This window comes from Triticum aestivum, chromosome 2B, assembly GCF_018294505.1.
Source record: "Triticum aestivum cultivar Chinese Spring chromosome 2B, IWGSC CS RefSeq v2.1, whole genome shotgun sequence".
Taxonomy (NCBI): Eukaryota; Viridiplantae; Streptophyta; class Magnoliopsida; order Poales; family Poaceae; genus Triticum; species Triticum aestivum.
In genome coordinates this window covers 356,897,922-356,914,043 of record NC_057798.1, presented here as the reverse complement: position 1 = coordinate 356,914,043, position 16,122 = coordinate 356,897,922, and positions in this window count along the sequence as shown.

Genomic DNA, 16,122 nt, shown 5'->3' with positions numbered 1-16,122 from the left:
AAACCAGGCGGGAGCGCATCAAACTAGAGGTCGCCAACTTCGTCGACATCTAGAAGGAGTGGTGGGTGACCAAGGCAACCAAGGCGTTGGACTCCCTCAGAGACGTCTCCGGCATGCTCATCGACGACTACTACAACTACATGAAGAAGAAGATCACCGATGACGAGCACAAGTGGTGGGCCACCCTGCCTCTGTCCATGAGGCACATCGACTACACGGCAAAGGACGCCCATGCAGCGTACGAGATATGGAACCACATCACCCTCACCTAGGACGGCCTTCGCCGTGCAAAGTTGGAGAAGGAAGAGCCCCCCAAGAAGCGCGCCAGGAGTAGCTGGGGATGGGAAGAGCCTAACTGGTGAAGAAGGAGATGGTGCCGGCTAGGAGCCAACAATCCAGCGTTCTTTTAGAATTATCGTCAAATTTTCTTTATGTTGTTTGCTTATGTATCGTTAGTTTGCTTGTGTGCTGAACCTAGTTTGCTTGCCATGCACAATCACTTGTAATGATGAACTTCGATTATGTTAGTTTGCTTTCTGTTCAACCTAGTTTACTGGTGATGAAATTGTCGTACAGAATGTAAACATGACGCATGCAGTGCAAGTTGTGTACGAATGCAGTACATAATCTGTCAAATGAAGTCTTAACATGCCCAACAAAGCAGTGCACGAACCTCAATTTGAAAAAAAGAATACATAAGAGCAAAAACACAAAAAGAAAAACGCAAACACGCAAATAATTCAATACAGTGCGGAAGTACACGAACGTGTAGCACAGAACCATAATGAATGAAGTACAAGTATGATTTACTAAGCAGTGCACTCCCATACATTGGGAAAAAAGACTATATAATAGCAAAAACATGGGAACAAAAAATGAGAACTGTACATGCAGTACGGAATGCATGCACATGCAGTACAAAACCCTGATCAATGCAGTGCACGCCCAGCCATTGAAAAAAACAACTAAGACAGGAAAAAACAAAGAAAACAAATTGACCACCCAGGTGCTACCGGCCCCAGCCAGTCTCGTAATAGGCGAGTCCTTCTGGGTCACAATGCATGGGTCCGGCCACACATGGGCCCACAGGTCAGAGAGCATACAGCTACGAGCACCGTGTATAAGCGCCCAAATAAGTATCCAGAGGAGTTCGACCGGTGTGCCTTGCCAGCGCTTATAAACAGGTCGGGCGTGCCTTCCGTGGGCGAGGTGGGACTAAACATTAGGACGCACACAACGCATCTGGAACCAGCCGTGCTCATAGGCCGACTTGGGCCCAAATGCGTCTTCACTATCCCAACACAGGGCCAACAAGGCCCACTAAGAAAAAAGAATAAGTTCAAAAATAAAACATCAAAAATAAAAATGAGAAACATATTTTAAATGAATAACAACAAACTAAAAAATGTGCGTCGGCACTGTGAGAAATTATTAAAAAATAAAACGCAGGAAGCCCGATGTCAACGTCCAAATGCAGTCCACGACGTACAATAATGCAGTTCTCCATGTGGAAGCACGAAGTATTTTTTTCTTCTAAATTGCAGTTATCTTCACTCTGCAATGCAGTATGGCTAAAATGAAGAATGCAGCCCTGTTACTTAACCAAAGCAGTCCGACACCCCTACCACACTACCCTCCATCCACTCAAATGTTGTATTACCACAAAAATCAAGAGAAGAAAAGAAAGAACTCCATCAAGAGAAGAAAAGAAAGTACATCTGTGTTAATCCTACTGCAGTACACTATGTGGACCTGAGTAGTTCGGTTCTGATAGAAAAGAAGTGCACTGACTTGGAAAATTCACCGAAAACACAATCATCACATTTTCTGACAGTTGCGTCAATACATTGATCTAATCACGAAAAAAGAGGTGACGACATTCCGGATTTCCAATGCACTAATAGAGCCTCCTCATAGCAGAACCTATCTGCAGTTGCCACGTAACTTAAAACAGAGCCCCACCATGCTACCGCCCCGCTCCACCTCTCCCACATCTTGTCAAGGAGAGCAGAGGAGAGCAGAGGAGAAAACACAATTACTTTGTCCCCCCAAAAACCCCACTGCATCTTCTTCTTCGCTCTTCCTTTCACTAACCTCTCTCTCTAGAACAAACACTAGAGAGTAGAGGAGAATCATGGAGGATGCACCTCTGTACAAGCAGCGCCACAAGTACACCAGGGAGCTCCACGAGGTCCACCTCCACGGCAATCACAAGCTCCACGTCCTTTGCACAAGCAAGGGCAAAGACGTGGACAAGATGCTGTCCACGTTCAGGAGGAAGCTCGGCGGAATGCCCGTCAAACTAGTCGGTGTTGATGTCGAGTACACACACTACGAGAAGCCACAGCGGGCAGCAGAGCTAGAGCTATGCATAGAAAAAGAATGCCTTGTCTACCACATCTCTGCAGCTAAATACAGGTAAGAATAACTATTGCTTGTCAATATTGATTTTAAATTTTTCTTCACTGCAATTGACAAATATTTGAACCGTGGTTCTCATTTTTGAAAAGCATGGCATATGAATTCATTGTCAGTTTTAATCTGGCTCCATGTATGTCACTCATGTGTTCGATTCTTGAATTATATTATTTAGCAATACATGCAGTTTAATTATATTTTCTTCACTGCAACATTACCATACAAAACATGTATGAAATTAGGTTCAAGAATACAAGCATACACAAAACATGCATTGTTTATGCAATCTATTATCAGATTTACTAGTTATGTTGAACAAAGTATTAGCAACTGCTCAATGCAACAGATTCAGATATTCATATTGCAGTTCAGTTTCGTAAAAACACAAAAAAACATTGGTAGTTCTAAAAGAAATAAACTATATTCACTCTATACAAATATATTGCAGGCCAATGGAACTAGACAAATTCCTCATGAACGATGAGTACACCTTCGTCTGATTCGCTATTTAAGGAGACAAAAGCAAGCTGAACGTATCTGGTTTGGAGATCAACTCCGACAACTACATTGATATTCAGGTGGAATGGAGGGACCTGTACAATAAAAAGAAGTTTGACTCTTTGGCTGATATTGCGGGCAGGATGATAGACATTCAGTACCATGACATGAAGAAAGAAATTAACCGCAAGGAGGACCATACTCTGTGGGGATTTTGCCTGCTGCCAGAAAAGCTTATCAAGTATGCAGTAATAGATGCATTCGCAACATATGAGTCATGGAGAATCATTTACGATGTCATAATGGGACTGGACAGGGCAAAAAGCGACAAAGAAGCAAAGAAGAAGAAGAACAAGGCTGTAATCCAATACAGCAACTAGAAAAAATCAGGACTGTGTTTAGTTTCACTTTACTTTAAGGGTTGTGTTGTTCTTTGTTTCATGTATGCAAGATTTTGATGATGTCTGTTGCTTCATATCGAACATTTCTTTTGTAAAAACAATGTCAGTTTGCTTGTGATCAATTGCTTTCACAGAAATTAGTTTGCATTAGAACAAGTATCTACACAACTTTGAAAATTTTAATGTGTGATACCAAAACATACTATTCACATACAAAACATATTCAAAAACAACATTAAACAAAAAAAAATTAGGTAATCTGACTACAAACTCATACATAAAAAAGAAAAGATTAATGCAGTTCATAATGGTAAAAAAAGGAGTACACATGTCTCAACATGCAATCCATAAAATAGTAATTATGGAAAAAGAAAAAATAATATTAATATTTCTAAAAAATGTAATCCGTATACCATTCTAAACATACGTGAATACAGTTCACAGAACAAACATAAGGTAGTTCACGAAGTGTATACATGTAGTGCAGTACATGCATAAATGTAGAACGACAAGGGCCGCAACAACTTTCGTGTGGTGCCCAACACACAGACTTGCTACATGAAGTGCAGTACTCAACATTGGTGGAAGAAGTACAAATGACATCATTTGTACTACAACAAAAATATATATCATCCAAAAAATGCTTCAAATAAGGACAAAACTTGATCACCCAGCTGCAACCAAGCCCCGGACATTCTGTTTTTTCATCAAAAGGGGACACACAGAACCCCGGAGCCACACCCCTAAGATAGACAGGGGCGACGGGGTATGACGGACTCGCCTACGCATGCGGCGCTGCGGCAAGCCACGTCGCCGCCTGCTCCGGCTCGTTCCAGGCTCGGCCTCGCAGGGGGATGGGGAGAGGGGGTCACGACCCCCCCTCCCCACACCCTGCTCGGCCTCACGCTAACGCATGCAGTCCGCTTGGTTGACAGGCGCAGTGCGGACATTCTATTTTTCTAGCAAAGGGGACGCACGCAACCCCGGAGCCACACCCCTAAGATAGACAGGGGCGACGGGGTGTGACGGACTCGCCTACACGTGAGGTGCCGCGGCAAGCCTCGTCGCCGCCTACTCCGGCTCGTTCCAGGCTCGGCCTCGCAGGGGGATGGGGAGGGGGTCATGACCCCCCTCCTCCCCCCTGCTCGGCCTCGCGCTAACGCACACAATGCGCTTCGTTGACAGGCGCAGTGCGGACATTCTCTTTTTCCATCAAAGAGGACGCACGCAACCCCGGAGCCACACGCCTAAGATAGACAGGGGGCAATGGGGTGTGACGGACTCGCCTACGCATGCGGCGACGCGACTTCCCCTCCCCCTGCTTGGCCTCGCTCTAACGCACGCAGTGCGCTTGGTTGACAGGCGCAGTGCGGATATTCTATTTTTGCATCAAAGGGACGCACGCAACCCCGGAGCCACACCCCTAAGATAGACAGGAGCGACAGGGTACGGACTCGCCTACGCATGCGGCGCCGTGGCAAGCCGCGTCGCCGCCTGCTCCGGCTTGTTCCAGGCTCGGCCTCGCAGGCGGATGGGGAGGGGGGGGGTCACGACCCCCCCTCCCCACCCCCTGCTAGGCCTCGCGCTAACGCACGCAGTGCGCTTGGATGACAGGCGTAGTGCGGACATTCTGTTTTTCCATCAAAGGGGATGCACGCAACCCCGGAGCCATACCCCTAAGATAGACAGGGGGGCGACGGGGCATGACGGACTCGCCTACGCATGCGGCGCCGCGGCAAGCCGCGTCGCCGCCTGCTCCGGCTCATTACAGGCTCGACCTCGCAGGGGCATGGGGAGGGGGTCACGACCCCCCTCCCCACCCCCTGATCAGCCTTGCGCTAACGCACGTAGTGCGCTTGGTTGATAGGCGCAGTGTGGACATTCTGTTTTTCCATCAAAGGGGATGCACGCAACCCCGGAGCCACACCCCTAAGATAGACAGGGGGCGACGGGGTGTGACGGACTCGCCTACGCATGTGGTGCCGCGGCAAGCCGCGTCGCCGCCTGCTCCGGCTCGTTCCAGGCTCGGCCTCACAGGGGGATGAGGAGGGGGGTCACGACCCCCCTCCCCGCCCCTGCTCGGCCTAGCGCTAACGCACGCAGTGCGCTTGGTTGACATGCGCAGTGTGGACATTCTATTTTTCCATCAAAGAGGACGCACACAACCCCGGAGCCACACCCCTAAGATAGATTGGGGCGACAGGGTGTGACGGACTTGCCTACGCGTCCGGCGCCGTGGCAAGCCATGTCGCCGCCTGCTCTGGCTGGTTCCAGGCTCGGCCTCGCAGGGGGATGGGGAGGGGGGTCACGACCCTCCTCCCCACCCCCTGCTCGGCCTCGCGCTAACGCACGCAGTGCGCTTGGATGACAGGCGTAGTGCGGACATTCTGTTTTTCCATCAAAGGGGATACACGCAACCCCGGAGCCATACCCCTAAGATAGACAGGGGGGCGACGGGGTATGACGGACTCGCCTAACGCACGCAGTGCGCTTGGTTGACAGGTGCAGTGCGTACATTCTGTTTTTTCATCAAAGGGGACGCACGCAATCCCGGAGCCACACCCCGAAGATAGAAAGGGGGCGACGGGGTGTGACGGACTCGCCTACGCATGCGGCACCGTGGCAAGCCGGGTCGCCGCCTGCTCCGGTTCGTTCCAGGCTCGACCTCGCAGGGGGATGGGGAGGGGGGGTCACGACCCCCTCCCCACCCCCTACTCGGCCACGCGCTAACGCATGCAGTGCGCTTGGGTGACAGGCGCAGTGCAGACATTCTGTTTTTCCATCAAAAGGGGACGCACGCAACCCCGAAGCCACACCCCTAAGATAGACAGGGGGCGACGCGGTGTGACGGACTCGCCTACGCATGCGGCGCCGCAGCAAGCCGGGTTGCCGCCTCCTCCGACTCATTCCAGGCTCGGTCTCGCAGGGGGATGGGGAGGGGGGGTCACGACCCCCCCTCCCCACCCCCTGCTCGGCCTCGCGCTAACGCACACAGTGCACTTGGTTGACAGGCACAGTGCGGACATTCTGTTTTTCCATCAAAGGGGTCGCACGCAACCCCGGAGCCACACCCCTAAGATAGACAGGGGGGCGACGGGGTATGACAGGCTCGCCTACGCATGCGGCGCTGCGGCAAGCCGCATCGCCGCCTGCTCTATCTCGTTCCAGGCTCGGCCTCGCAGGGGGATGGGGAGGCCCACCCCCTGCTCGGCCTCGCGCTAACGCACGCAGTGCTTTTGGTTGACAAGCGCAGTGTGGACATTCTGTTTTTTTATCAAAAGGGGCCGCACGCAACCCCGGAGCCACACCCCTAAGATAGACAGGGGGCGACGGGGTGTGACAGACTCGCCTCCGCATGCGGCACCGCGGCAAGCTGCGTCGCCGCCTGCTCCGGCTCGTTCTAGGCTCGGCCTCGCTGGGGGATGGGGAGGGGGGCACGACCCTCCATCCCCACCCCCTGCTCGGCCTCGCGCTAACGCACGAAGTGCGCTTGGTTGATAGGCGCAGTGCGGACATTCTGTTTTTCCATCAAAAGGGGACGCACGCAACCCCGAGCCACACCCCTAAGATAGACAGGGGGGCGACGGGGTGTGATGGACTCGCCTACGCATGCGGCACCGCGGCAAGCCGCGTCGCCGCCTGCTCCGGCTCGTTCCAGACTCGGCCTCGCATGGGGATGGGGAGGGGGGTCACGACCCCCCTCCCCACCCCCTGCGAAGCCTCTCGCTAAGGCACACAGTGCGCATGGTTGACAGGCGCAGTGCGGACATTCTGTTTTTTCCATCAAAAGGGGACGCATGCAACCCCGGATCCACACCCCTAAGATAAACAGGGGCAACGGGGTGTGACGGACTCGCCTATGCATGCGGCGCTGCGGCAAGCCGCGTCGCCTCCTGCTCCTTCTCATTCCAGGCTCGGCTTCCCAGGGGGATGGGGAGGGGGGTCACGACCCCCCCTCCCCACCCCCTGCTCGGCCTCGCGCTAATGCATGTAGTGTGCTTGGTTGACAGGCGCAGTGCAGACATTCTGTTTTTCCATCAAAAGGGGTCGCACGCAACCCCAGAGCCACACCCATAAGATTGACAGGGGCGACGGGGTGTGACGGACTCGCCTACGCATGCGGCGCCGCGGCAAGCCGCGTTGCTGCCTGCTCCGGCTCGTTCCAGTCTCGGCATCGCAGGGGGATGGCGAGGGGGGTCACGACCCCCCCTCCCCACCCCCTGCTCGGCCTCGTGCTAATGCACACAGTATGCTTGGTTGATAGACGCAGTGTGGACATTCTCTTTTCCCATCAAAAGGGGACGCACGCAACCCCGGAGCCATACCCCTGAGATAGACAGGGGGGCGACGGCGTGTGACAGACTCGCCTATGCATGCGGCGCTGCGGCAAGCCGCTTCACTGCCTGCTCCGGCTCGTTCCAGGCTCGGCCTCGCAGGGGGATGGGTTGGGGTGTCACGACCCCCCTCCCCACCGCCTGCCCGGCCTCACGCTAAAGCATGTAGTGCGCCTTGTTGACAGGCGCAGTGCGGACATTCTATTTTTTCCATCAAAAGGGATCGCACGCAACCCCGAAGCCACACCCCTAAGATAGACAGGGGCAATGGGGTGTGACGGACTCGCCTACGCATGCGGCGCCGCGGCAAGCCGCGTCGCCGCCTGCTCCGACTCATTCCTGGCTCGGCCTCGTAGGGGGATGGGGAGGGGGGGTCACGAACCCCCTCCCCACCCCCTGCTCGACCTCGCGCTAACGCATGCAGTGCGCTTGGTTGACAGGCGCAGTGCGGACATTCTTTTTTTCCATCAAAAGGGGCCGCACGCAACCCCGTAGCCACACCTCTAAGATAGATAGGGGGCGACGGGGTGTGACGGACTCGCCTATGCATGCGGCGCCGCATCAAGCCGCGTCGCCGCCTGCTCCGACTCGTTCCAGTTTCAGCCTCGCAGGAGGATGGGGAGGGGGGGGTCACGACCCCCCCTCCCCACCCCCTACTCGGCCTCGTGCTAATGCACGCAGTGCGCTTGGTTGACAGGCGTAGTGCGGACATTCTGTATTTCCATCAAAAGGGGACGCACGCAACCCCGGAGCCACACCCCTAAGATAGGCAGGGGGGCGACGGGGTGTGACAGACTCGCCTACGTATGTGGCACCGCGGCAAGCTGCAGCGCCGCCTGCTCTGGCTCGTTCCAGGCTCGGCCTCGCAGGGGATGGGGAGGGGGGGTCACGACCCCCCTCCCCACCCCCTGCTCGGCCTCGCTCTAACGCACACAGTTCGCTTGGTTGACAGGCACAGTCCGGACATTCTGTTTTTCCATCAAAAGGGGATGCACGCAACCCCGGAGCCACACCCCTAAGATAGACAGGGGGCGACGGGGTGTGACGGACTCGCCTACGCATGCGACGCCACGGCAAGCCTCTTCGCCGCCTGCTCCGGCTCATTCCAGTCTCGGCCTCGCAGGAGGAGGGGGAGGGGGATCTCGACCCCCCTCCCCACCCCCTGCTCGGCCTCATGCTAACGCATGCAGTGCGCTTGGTTGACAAGCGCAGGGCGGACATTCTATTTTTCCATCAAAAGAGGATGCACGCAACCCCGGAGCCACACCCCTAAGAGAGATAGGGGGCGACGGCGTGTGACAGACTCGCTTACGCATGCGGCACCGCGGCAAGCCGGGTCGCTGCCTGCTCCGGCTCATTCTAGGCTCGGCCTCGCAGGGGTATGGGGACGGGGGTCATGGCCCCCCTCCCCACCCCGTTCTCGGCCTTGCGCTAACGCACGCAATACGCTTGGTTGACAGGAAAAGTGCGGACATTCTGTTTTTTCATCAAAAGGGGACGCACGCAACCCCGGAGCCACACCCCTAAGATAGACAGGGGGTGACGAGGTGTGACGGACTCGCCTACGCATGCGGCGCCGCGGCAAGCTGCATCGCTGCATGCTCCAGCTCGTTCCAGGCTCGGCCTCGCGCTAACGCAGGTAGTGCGGTTGGTTGATAGGCGCAGTGCGGACATTCTGTTTTTCCATCAAAAGGGGACGCACGGAACCCCGGAGCCACACCCCTAAGATAGACAGGGGGCGACGGGGTGTGACGGACTCGCCTACGCATGCGGCGCCGCGGCAATCCGCGTTGCCGCCTGATCCGGCTCGTTCCAGGCTCGGCCTCAAAACTGTCGGTGTCACGACTGTCTGTGTCAAAACCGGCGGATCTCGGGTAGGGGGTCCCATTCTGTGCATCTAGGCTGATGGTAACAGGAAGCAAGGGACACAATGTTTACCCAGGTTCAGGCCCTCTCGATGGAGGTAAAACCCTACTTCCTGCTTGATTAATATTGAAGATATTTGTAGTACAAGAGTAGATCTACCACGAGATCATAGAGGATAAACCCTAGAAGCTAGCCTATGATGGTATGTTTGTAATTGTGATTGGCCTTCTAAGGACCATCCTCTCCGGTTTATATAGACACTGGAGAGGGCTAGGGTTTACATGGAGTCGGTTACAAGGAATATAACATCCAGATCGCCAAGCTTGCCTTCCACGCTAAGGAGAATCCCATCCAGACACAGGACGGAGTCTTGAGTCTTGTATATTCACGGTTCAATAGTCTGGACGTTGTACATTGTTCGGCTGTCCGGATACCCCCTAATCCAGGACTCCCTCAGTAGCCCCTGAGCCAGGCTTCAATGAAGATGAGTCCGGCGCGTAGTCTTGTCTTCGGCATTGCAGGGCGGGTTCCATCTCCGAATGCTCCAAAGTAATTATTGAACACTTAGATCGTGTCCGGATCCACCTGGGGATTCTTACACACCATTGTAGGGAACATAGCATAAATCTGATCCGCTGGCAATCTTCGTACGTCGTGCCTTCGCATCGTGGCCCAGTTCAACACGAACCGGTGCTCCTCGCACCACCTCGACTCGCGCTGCGAGGCGGTTTTATTGGCATGTCCTGTCGATGCAGAGATCGTGTTCCTCTTATTACGGGATCTTCCATTAATGCGGGCGTTTGTAGCCCCATGAAAACCGTTGGTATGACTCCGTGTGCTGTCAGGTAAACCTCAAGCGGTCACCCTAAGGACTCTTGATATTCACACCCTTTATAAAAGGGGCCGAGGCCTATGCCTCTTTTCCACCTCCCTCGCGCCTTCTCGCACATCGAGTTCTAACACCCGAGACATAAGCTCCAACACCCTAGATCCTCCAATATGTTCAGGTCCAACCCTCAAGGCCGGTGGGTGGCCTCCTCGATTCAAAAGGAGGAAATTGCGAAGCTTAGGGATGTCAGATATCTGACCGCCGACATCTAGCGCAGGATTCCTGCTCCAGGGCAGGTCATTCCTACACCGAAGCCCAATGAGTGTGTCGTGTTTCTTCCTCACTTCCTCCGTGGCTTGGGCCTCACCCTCGATCCTTTTGTGAGGGGGCTCATGTTCTATTATGGGTTGGATTTTCATGATCTAGCTCTGGATGCCATCCTCCATATCTTGTCGTTCATTCCAGTGTGCGAGGTCTTCCTCCATGCCACCCCACACTTCGGCTTATGGCTCAAGACCTTCAATGTGAAGCCGAAGATGATCGAGGTGCGACACGCGGAGTGCGGAGGTGCAGTAATAAGCAGGAACGCTGATGCCCCATGGCCAGAGGGTTCTTTCCCAGGAGTATCCGATGTATGGCAACAGAGGTGGTTTTATGTCACAGCTCCGAGAGGCACAAAGTGAGTGGCCGCCCCCGAGTTCTGCTCGGGCCCTCCATCACAACTAGCGTCTTGGACCAATGTAGGACAGAATTGGGGGCCCGCTGGCGATGTACTAGTACTGCAGATCTGCATCCGAGAGCTTCTTGAGAGGGACATTAACCTTGTCAGTATAATGCAAGTGATGTTAATCCGACGGATGTTGCTGTGCCAACGCCAGCCTCTCCGGACGTGGGAGTTCAATCCAGATGGTCTGCGGACTGTTAAGTACTTCTTCCGCTTGAAGCTCGAAGGGATGTGCAAATTATTCTTCGGACCGAAAGTAGAGTGTCCGGACACCATCGAGGATGCGGGCCTAAGCTGCAATCGCCTAGATACCCAAGTGAGTAACCTTGATACCGGACACCTTGTTTTGTATTTGTCATAATTGTTTATTCTGAAAGTCATCCGTGGCCAGGAATGGCTTAGCAAGGTGGAGAGAATCAGGTGTCCGGCGCCACTTCCCGAAGGCTCGCCTGGTCCCACCATGGCCAAGATGCTTGACCGGGTACTCAGCAGAATGCCCTCAGGGAAAGACAAGGGGAAGAATGAAGAAACCGAACTTCACACGCTACGCATCCAAACCGGGGGAATTGTTACCTCCCCTAAGGAGGATAGTCGGGAAGGGGAGGCTAAGGCCTCCCCCCCCCCCCCCGCGCGGGAAGAAGAGGTATGCCTCCTAAGACTTGGAGATGGAGATGCCCAAACCAGGAAAAAAGGTATCCCCAGGGGACCCTGCCCCAACGGGCCAGCCCTCCACCAAGCTGTAAGTCAGTCGTTAATTCAAAGGTACTGTGTTTCTCCTAGATCAATAACCAGGATTCGTCTTTTGCAGTCCAACTAGCAACTCTTCTCAACAGAGTTCGTCTTCGGGGGTTCTTCCTCCGGAGATGATGGAGAGCGAGACCCCACCCATCTCTCCGCCTCATGAAGCGGGCGACACTGAGGTGTCATCACGGAGGTGTCCGAATCTGCCGAAGCCAGAAGCCAATGCGTCAGCCGCCATGAGCCCGGAGCATTTGGCTCCCACGAGGGGCGATGGGAAGGGTCCGACACAGTTCAATGTCCGGTCGGACGTAATGATAGGCGTACTGGAGCGAGCTGCGCTCTCGGAGGAGCACCGCTCATTAATGAGCGCGGTACTCAAGAAGATTTCATCCGCTACAGGCAGTTTGAATGAAGCATTTACAAGCCTGCTTAGAGGCTTTGAGGTATGTAGTGAAGAATACACTCTTTTTTGGCTGTGAGGCACGCGCTAGGTGTGCTCCATATGGAGAGTAGCTCCTGAGACTCTGGGTGCCTGCCCTAGGCGGCAAACGGGGGATCATAAATCAATGATTGTGCTGTAAATATGTGCAGGTACCTATGGGTCCGGCCGCCGACCAGTCTGTTGAAGTTGCCGAACTAACGAGGCAGATTGGATCGATTGATGCCGATATCACGCTGGTGAACGAGCGGCTAGAAAAATCACAAGGTATGTGCTCTGCCTTCCTTTGTATAGGAAAATATGAAGGTGTCATGATATTAATGTAATATGTTTGGACTGCAGATGGTGCCGCTGCCGTGGAGGCCCTGAGGGTGGAACTTGCCCAAGCCAAGGAGCAATCTCGGGTTAGCAATGCGGATGCCCTAAAAGTGGCCGAAGATTTGATAGCCAAACAGGCTGCTCGTCGCCGAAGCGAGGAAAAAATAGCCAAAATGCCTGTGGAGTTAAAAAATGCCGCCGACCGGTATGAACTCCTCGAAAAGGAGAATAAGGCTAGTTTGGCCGACCTGAACAAGGCACTTAATGCCACCAAGGAGATGCGGACCGACGTCAGGGGTGTGCGGGAGGAGCTTCAACAGGCCGGTAGAATCACGGCTGGGGGCTCCTACTTAGTGTGGACGAAGTTTTTGGATCCGAAGTATGCTCCCCTGGATGGACGCTAGAGTCCTGCATATGCGTATGCGTACTTGGCAACGAGTACGGCTGATGCAGCTAAGTTTTTCGAGGATCAAGGTGATAAAGAAGTGGAGAAGCTTTTTTGGTCGCAATTTCATGCTCCCGCGCGCTTGCTGCCATTAAGTGAGAAGATGGCTGCTGTGGCGGAACTTCACAGTTTGTCCGGACTTGCAATGCGGTCTGTGATAGACCATCTTTGGCCAAAGGGTCCTAAGTCGGACAATTACTTTGGCTTTGTGCAACAGTTCCTTGGGGCCATGCCTCAAATTGATGCCATGAGAATGTCGGCGTGCATAGAAGGTGCACGGATGGCCCTTGCCCGTGTTAAAGCATTTTGGACAGATATGGAGGCCACCATTGTGGCAACCCAGGATCCAGAGGGAGGCCAATATCTGGCTGAGCACTATTTGGCGTAGGTAACAGAAGGTGCCCGCCTAATAGAGGCGCATTGCTCAAAGGATGTCTTGTTCGAGTGACAAACCAGATCATTGTAAAAACAGTGTTATTTTGGTTATAAGACTATATATATGTAATCCAAAAGTTAGCAGTCGTTGGCTTCAGCCCCCATGCATATAATGCAGGGGTGTTCGAGAAAAAATATGCATAATCACACTTGATCCAATGTCTTGGTCCATTAAGGAGGGGATCGCATGTCGAACTAGGTAACCGGACTATATAGCTGTAACGCTTTCGCTTAGCCATGGGAGTCTAATGGTGGGGCTACTATGTAGCCCCTGGTACCTTCGCTTGTATCTGAATACGGGCGCGCGTGTACATGACCGAGAAACAGAACTTCATTAATGCGGAGGGATCCTAAAGATTCCGATAAGTCTTCGAGTGGTTGAACAGTCTCTCGTTGTATCATGACAGTTAGTTTTCGGCTTTCTCTACTGAGGTGCTCATCCGGAATAACCAGGGCACAATCGTAGTAGTTCTCCTTTGGCCGCCCTAGCCGATAATAACGGAACGTAAGGCGGCAAACCCAGGAGCCGTGCAAACCCAATATTTGACCAAAGATTCGGAGCTGATGCATATAAGGCCAAACTCATGACGCCGAACACTCCCGAAGGTATTCGGACTTTATGACAGGAAATGGGCTGAAGAAGGCCCCTTCATTATAAACCCTGTAGTTCCAGGTACATGCATTAGTCTGCCATGGCGAAATGCCAATAAAGGCAGTATCCTCGGTGGGTATGGAACCCATGGGATGGTTTAACAACAAGAGGCAGTAGAAAAGGTTTACACTGGGGCTTAATCTAAAGAGAAACCTTTTGAAAGGGGCCCAGCTGCACGTCTGCGCCTTTGCCTCTGTTGTGCCGTATCCTGGAAAGGCATCACGCGAATGTTGTCTGTAAAGAAGAAAACTCATGTATGAGAGTACAATGTAAGTATGCGATGAATAGTAAAAGTGTAAGATGTTGGCCTGCTAATAAGGTTGACCCGAGTGTGGGGCTATGTTAAATATCTATAGCCCCTGGTGTCCACTATGGGATTATATATACGGTGCCCTGATTAAATTTTATCCGGGCGACCGGACTCGTCTAACCGTGTCTGTGATCTTAATGACCAGTCATGTTTTCTAATATTGGAGGCCGCTTATAATCCCGCCGCTAGGGCCGTCGCATGTTCCTCTGTGCATGAAGAGCGCTCTGTGATTCCGTTAACGGCGATGATGCCACGTGGACCGGGCATCTTGATTATAAGGTAGCCATAGTGCGGTAATGCGTTGAAGCGGGCGAAGGCCGTTCTTCCAAGCAATGCATGATAGCCGCTTTGGAAGGGTCCGATGGTGTAGAGTAGTTCTTCGCTTCGGGAATTGCCTGGGGAGCCAAATGTTACCTCCAGTACGATGGAGCCCCTGCCGTAGGCTTCAACGCCTGGTATCACCCCTTCAAAGGCGGTGTTGCTTTGGCTAATTCTGGATGGGTTTATCCCCATCCTGCGGACAGTGTCCTCGTATATTAAGTTGAGACTACTGACACCGTCCATGAGGACACAGGTGAGACGGTATCTGTTGATTATTGGGTCAAGCACCAAGGCCTTTGATCCTCCGCGTCGAATACTAGTTTGGCCGTCCAAGTGATCGAAGGTGATCGGATAAGACATCCAGTAGTTAGGCATGGATACGATGGGCTCTATATCGAGCGCGTCTCTATGCGCGCGGTCGTGCCTTCTCGTGGATGTGTGAGTCGCGTGGATCATGTTCACTGTTTTAAACTCTGGCGGGAATTTTTTCTGTCCCCCAGTGTTCGGCTGGCGAGGTTCATCCTCGTCTTCACTTGGTGTTTCCCTTCCCTTGTGTTCGGCGTTTAATTTGCCGGCCTGCTTGAAGACCCAGCACTCGTTGTGCGTGTGGTTCGCAGGTTTGTCGGGGGTGCCCTGAATTTGGCACAGTCTGTCCAGGACTCTGTTCAGACCAGACGGCCCCTCTTTACTGCCTTTTGGTGGCTTCTTTTGCTGATCGGGTCGAGAGCCCCTAAATCCGGTGTTTACCGTTGTGTTGTCCGGGCTCTCTTCCTTGTTTTTCCGTTTGTTTTTATTACACCGTGGATTTCCATTGCCGTCCCTTATTTCGGATGTGCTGGGATCGCTGGTGCCTTTACGGGCCAGCCAGCTGTCTTCACCCGCGCAAAAGCGGGTCATGAAGCTTATTAAGGCTGCCATTGTCCTCGGCTTTTCTTGGCCGAGGTGTCTGGCGAGCCACTTGTCACGGATGCTGTGCTTGAATGCCGCCAAGGCTTCGGCATCCGGACAATCAACAATTTGATTCTTCTTAGTGAGGAATCTGTTCCAAAGCTTGCGGGTGGACTCTCCGGGCTGTTGGATTATGTGACTTAAATCGTCAGCATCCGGAGGCCGGACATAAGTCCCTTGAAAATTGGCCCTGCAAGCGTCCTCGAGTTCCTCCCAACTCCCAATTGAATTTTTGGGGAGGCTTTTCAACCAGTGTCTTGCTGGTCCCTTTAGTTTGAGGCGAAGGTATTTGATGGCGTGGAGGTCATCCCCACGAGCCATATGTATATGCAGGATAAAGTCCTTGATCCAGACCCCTGGGTCCGCCGTTCCCTCGTATGCCTCTATGTTCACAGGTTTAAAGCCCTGTGAAAATTCATGGTCCAGTACTTCTTTGGTAAAGC